Source organism: Sapajus apella, unplaced genomic scaffold (assembly GCF_009761245.1).
Source record: "Sapajus apella isolate SASKATOON/1434 unplaced genomic scaffold, GSC_monkey_1.0 scaffold59, whole genome shotgun sequence".
NCBI classification, from domain to species: Eukaryota; Metazoa; Chordata; class Mammalia; order Primates; family Cebidae; genus Sapajus; species Sapajus apella.
Genome location: NW_022436999.1, coordinates 8,713,280 through 8,719,342, shown reverse-complemented (window position 1 = coordinate 8,719,342; position 6,063 = coordinate 8,713,280). Strand labels below are relative to the sequence as shown.

General features: G+C 43.1%; 1 pseudogene across 1 annotated transcript; it reads right to left on the bottom strand.

Moving 5' to 3' along the window:
* Window positions 1-2,677: 2,677 nt before the first annotated feature.
* On the bottom strand, window positions 2,678-4,064 carry LOC116528686 (annotated as a pseudogene). Its single transcript, XR_004259147.1, has one exon. The product of XR_004259147.1 is annotated as a eukaryotic initiation factor 4A-I pseudogene (transcript).
* Between the last annotated feature and the right edge of the window lie 1,999 nt (window positions 4,065-6,063).

The window sequence follows — 6,063 nt, the reverse complement described above, 5'->3', positions numbered from 1 at the left end:
TGAAAACAAACTGGAAAATTTCCTACCTTAGACGGTGTTCCAGTTCTATAATTCGTTCAGTTAAATCCCAGGTGCCTCTTTCAAGGCTCTGAATATTGGTGTTTCTCAAATACTTAATTCTGGTTAGAGAAGCAATAAGTTCCTGTAGGTCCTTGATACTATCTTTCAGGGACATTATCTGGAACGACTGTTGCACATTCTTTTCTTTGTAACTTTCTAGCTCAGTCTTCAACTTTTGCAGTGAAGTTTCTTTTATGAAAAGTTTATTCTGAAGATTTCTTAGCTAATGATGAAGGGAAAGTGTTAAAATCATTTATAATTTTGTTTTTAAAAACTTCATGATGTTAAGTCACATTTAAGTTATACATTTATTAGTTTTGAGGCATGGTCTCAATCTCTCACCCAGTCTGGAGTACAGAGGCAATCACAGCTCACTGCAGCCTTGACCTCCCAGGCTCAGGTGATCCTCCTATCTCAGTCTCCCCCAGTGGCTGGGACTACAGGCAGGTGTCACCACACCTGGCTAATTTTTTAAATGATTATTTGTAGAGGTTGTCAATAGTTAGAGGTGAGAAGGAAGTCGATGTGAATACAAAAGGGCTACCTGAAGGATATTTGTGATGTTAGAACTGTTCAGTATGTTCACTTGTTATATAGAACTTAATACAAAAACACACAGTTGAGTATAAGTAAAACTGGGTAAATCTGAATAAACTCAGTGGATTGTATTAAAGTGAATATTCATGCTGTTATATTAGACTATAATTTTGCAAAATGTTACCTTTGGGAGAAATGGGGCAAAGTATACAAGAGATACCTCTGAATTATTATTATTATTATTATTTTATTTATTTATTTTTTTTGGGACGGAGTTTCACTCGTTACCCAGGCTGGAGTGCAATGGTGCGATCTCGGCTCACCGCAACCTCCGCCTCCTGGGTTCAGGCAATTCTCTGCCTCAGCCTCCTGAGTAGCTGGGATTACAGGCACGCGCCACCATGCCCAGCTAATTTTTTGTATTTTTAGTAGAGACGGGGTTTCACCATGTTGACCAGGATGGTCTCGATCTCTTGACCTCGTGATCCACCCGCCTTGGCCTCCCAAAGTGCTAGGATTACAGGCTTGAGCCAACGCGCCCGGCCCGACCTCTGAATTATTTTTTATAATTGCAGGTGAATCTACAATTATCTCAGTAAAAAATTTCAATTAAAAATGAGAACAGGCCAGGCGCGGTGGCTCACGCCTGTAATCCCAGCACTTTGGGAGGCTGAAGCGGGTGGATCATTTGAGGTCAGGAGTTCAAGACAAGCCTGACCAATATGGAGAAACCCCGTCTCTACCAAAAATACACATACACACACAAAATAGCCAGGTGTAGTGGCATACACCTGTATTCCCAGCTACTTGGGAGGTTGAGGCAAGAGAACCGCTTGAACCTGGGAGGCAAAGGTTGCAATGAGCTGAGATTGTGCCACTGCACTCCAACCTGGGCGACAGAGCAAAACTTCATCTGAAGAAAAAAAAAGGTAACAATAGGTTGTGAGGTATTTTTCTTCAGCTGAAAAATTTATATTGCTTCCATTAACTCCCTCCAGAACAGGCTGCATCTTCCAGGTTTCTACTCTTTGTCTTATGACTACACCATGGTAAAGAAAACATATCTGCATAAACACAATCAAAACCCCTCACAATAAAAGTTTCTCAAACTAGGAAGTACCAGCAAAAGACTTTACATTTATCTTATTTATTTATTTTTGGGATGGAGTCTCGCCATTGCCCGAGCTAGAGTACAGTGGTGCAATCTAACTTCACTGCAACCTCTGCCTCCAGATGCAAGCAATCCTTGTGCCTCAACCCCCCAAGTAGCTGGGATCACAGTCATGCGCCAACACACTCAGTTAATTTTTTGTATTTTTAGTAGAGACAGGGTTTCTCCATGTTGGTCACGCTGGTCTCAAACTCCTGACCTCAAGTAATCCTCCTGCCTCAGCCTCCCGAAGCGTTGGGATTTCAGGCATGAGCCACCGTGCCTGGCCCATCAGTGACATTTTTTTCTGGGACTTTTACTCATATTTTTGCCACTACAGCCCATCTAGTATTATGCAAGAGTTTTAGCTCAATATCATGTTGCCCAAACTAAATGTCATAATCACCATCTGAATAGGTTAATATTTATCCCCTCTATGTCTGGCTTTCTCCAAATATAGCTCTCTTACACCTGTTCCCCTCCATTGTTGGGCAGAAAAACATGATAATTTTTTTTACAGCCCACAAAGAGGCATTTAATTATAACCAAAATTTTAAATGCATGCAGTGAAGAGAAAAACTGCCTTATCAACACAATTGCTTTCTTATGGCATTAAATAATAGGTTATTGGAAAGGAGAAAGATGACTCATGCTGAAGCTCAGGTATTCTATTGAAATCACTAAACTTTAAAAAAATGACTTCAGGCCGGGTGCCGTGGTTCATGCCTGTAATCCCAACACTTTGGGAAGCCAAGGCAGGCAGATCACCTGAGGTTGGGAGTTCAAGATCAGAGTGACCAACATGGAGAAACCCCATCTTTAGGAGGCGGAGGTTGCAGTGAGCTGAGATTGTGCCACTGTACTCCAGCCCAGGAAATAAGAGCAAAACTCTGTCTCAAAAAAAAAAAAAAAAGTGCCTTTTTGAGGCACTTTTTTTTGCCTCAAAAAGTGACATTTATTCAAAGAAAAAAAAAATGACAAGATGTCCATCCCTTGGCTCCCTTCCCTCCCCCCTCCTGCTACTCCTCAGCCCCCCAAGACTGAGCTCAGGCTGGGGCTAGGTGGCAGGACAGCCCCTCAGATGAGGTCAGCAACATTGAGGGGCATTTCCTCAATGGAGGTGTTGTAGAAGTTCTCTATGTCTCGAAGAGTCTGTTTGTCTTCTTCTGTCACCATGTTAATAGCCACACCCTTACGGCCAAACTGTCCACCTCGACCGATTCTGTGGATATAGTTTTCCCTGTTGGTGGGAAGGTCATAGTTGATGACTAAAGAAACCTGCTGCACATTGATGCCTCTGGCCAGCAGGTCTGTGGTAATCAAAACTCCGCTAGAGCCAGATCGAAACTCCCTCATGATCACATCTTGTTCCTTTTGGTCCATATCTCCATGCATGGCAGAGACAGTGAAATCTCGAGCATGCATCTTCTCAGTGAGCCAGTCCACCTTCCTTCGGGTGTTGATGAAGATGACTGCCTGGGTGATGGTCAGGGTTTCATACAAGTCACACAGTGTGTCCAGCTTCCATTCCTCTAGTTCCAAATTGATGTAGAATTGGCGGATACCCTCCAAGATCAGCTCTTCCTTCTTGACAAGAATTCGAATGGGGTCCCTCATGAACTTCTTGGTCACCTCAAGCACATCAGAAGGCATTGGAGCTGACAGCAAAACTACCTGGGTGTTGCTGTTGAGCTTTTGGAATATGTCATAGATCTGGTCCTTGAATCCACGGCTTAACATTTCATCAGCTTCGTCCAGTACAAACATTTTGATGTATTTGAGAGACAGGTATCTCCGGTTAAGCATATCGAACACACGGCCAGGGGTTCCCACGATGATATGGGGAGCTTCCATCTGCAGTTTCTGCACCTCAGCACGAACATTGGTGCCCCCAATACAGGCGTGACAGGAGGTGCCCATGTAGTCTCCTAGTGCCATGACCACCTTCTGTATCTGCTGAGCCAATTCTCGAGTGGGTGCTAGGACCAAGGCCTGGGTGGCCTTTAGATCTAATTCAATCTGCTGCAGAATCGATATGGCAAATGTGGCTGTTTTCCCAGTCCCAGATTCGGCTTGAGCGATCACATCATTACCCTTGATACAAGGTAGAATGGCTTGCTGCTGGATGGCAGAAGGCTTCTCAAAACCATAGGCGTAGATGCCACGGAGAAGGGACTCCGAGAGGTTCATGTCATCAAAGCTGTCAACAATCTCATTCCAGTTATTCTCAATGACGCCTTCGGGCTCCATCCCATCAGGGCCATTGTCTCTGGATCGGGAATCCTGACTCGCAGACATGATCCTTAGAAACTCAAAAAAAAGATTTCAACATAGGGAAACCATGTGATAACTGTCATTAATTTTTATTAAATTTGGAAAATTCCAATAGGAGCTATGGAAAACTTGAAAAAATTATGCTACATATTTCTTACTATTATTTTATTTATTTATTTATTTATTTATTTATTTATTTTTTGAGAGAAGATCTTGTTTTGTTACCCAGGCTGGAGTGCAATGGCACGATCTTGGCTCACTGCAACCTCCATCCTCCCTGGCTCAAACCATCCCCCACCTCAGCCTCCCACTGAGCAGCTGGGATTACAGGCATGTGCCATCATGCCAGCAAATTTTTGTATTTTTGGTAGAGATTGTTTTGTGCCATGTTGCACAGGCTGGCCTCAAACTCCTGGCCTCAAGCAGTCCATCCACCTTGGCCTCCCAAAGTCCTGGGATTACAGGCATGAGCCACTGCACCCAGCCTGGAATACTTTTTAATATCTATTCTATCTAAAACGAGTCAAAATGAGACACTGTAGAGCCTTTGAGACATCTGCTTTGACAAACAGACTTAAAAAAATTGTGGCTCAAGCCTGTAATCCCAGTACTTTTGGAGGCCGAGGCTGGTAGATCACGTAAAGTAGGGGTTCGAAACCAGCCTGGCCAACATGATGAAAACCCATCCCTATTAAAAATAGAAAATTAGCCTGGGCATGGTGGTGCATGCCTGTAATCCCAGCTACTTGGGAGGCTGAGGCAGAAGAATCTCTTGAACCTGGGAGGCGGAGGTTGCAGCGAGCCAAGTTTGTGCCTCAGCACTCCAGCCTGGGCAACAAGAGTAAAACAACTTTCTAAAAATTATTACTTACCTGACAACAATTTGCAACAGCAGTCATAAGTAAATGCAGCACATCTAAAGAGACATAATTTCTAAGAGTATAAAAATCAAGAAAACATAAATTAAATGTCTAGGGAAATCTTAATTCACATCTAACAAAAACCTGATAGAAACTTGAACCATTAGAAGGGCATTGGTGAAAAATTTACCAGTGTTTGTTATATTTTAGTTACAAATCAATTCCCATGCACGAAATGATTTTTTTAAAAATCTGCTTTCAGCATGTCAACATCAATTTTGTGTTTGTGCCACATCTATGTTGGATAAAAATTAAGAAATTCTGGCCAGGCACAGTGGCTCATGCCTATAATCCTAGCACTTCGGGAGGCCAAGGCGGGTGGGTCACTTGAGGTCAGGCGTTCAAGGCCAGCCTGGCCAACCTGGTGACACTCCGTCTCTACTAAAAATACAAAAATTAGCTGGGTGTAGTGATGGGCACCTGAAATCCCAGCTACTTGGGAGGCTGAGGTAGGAGAATTGCTGGAACCTGGGAGGCAGAGGCTGCAGTGAGCTGGGATCGTGCCACTGCACTCCAGCCTGGGTGGTGACAAAGTGAGACTTTTTCTCAAAAAAAAAAAAAAATTAAAGAATTTGTACCTGTATTATAGTATCTCTTCCTATTATGAAAAGGGTGTACAATGTTCTTCTAAATTCTAGTTAGTAAAACTTGCAGTAAGAAAAAGAGCTGTATAATTCAAACAAAACAAAACAAAAAGTATTAATTAACCTATCACTAGAAGTGTATAAATGGGACAGGTATAGTGGCTCACACCTGTAATTCCAGCACTTTGGGAGGCTGAGGCAGGAAGATCCCCTGAGGCCAGGAGTTCAAGACTAGCCTGAGCAACAACAACAACAAAAAATTAGCCAGGCATAACTATAGTCTTGCACTTCAGCAAGGATCTCTTGAGCCCAGGTTTGAGTCTGCTGTGAGCCAAGATCAAAGATCGCCCCACTGTACTCTAGCATGGGCAACAGAGCAAGATCCTGTCTCTTAAAAAGTTTTTTTTTCCTTTATTTTATTTTATTTTTTTAAGATGGGGTTTCACAATGATGGCCAGGCTGGTCTTGAACTCTTGACCTCAGGTGATCCACCCACCTCGGTCTCCCAAAGTGCTAGGATTATAGGTGTGAGCCACTG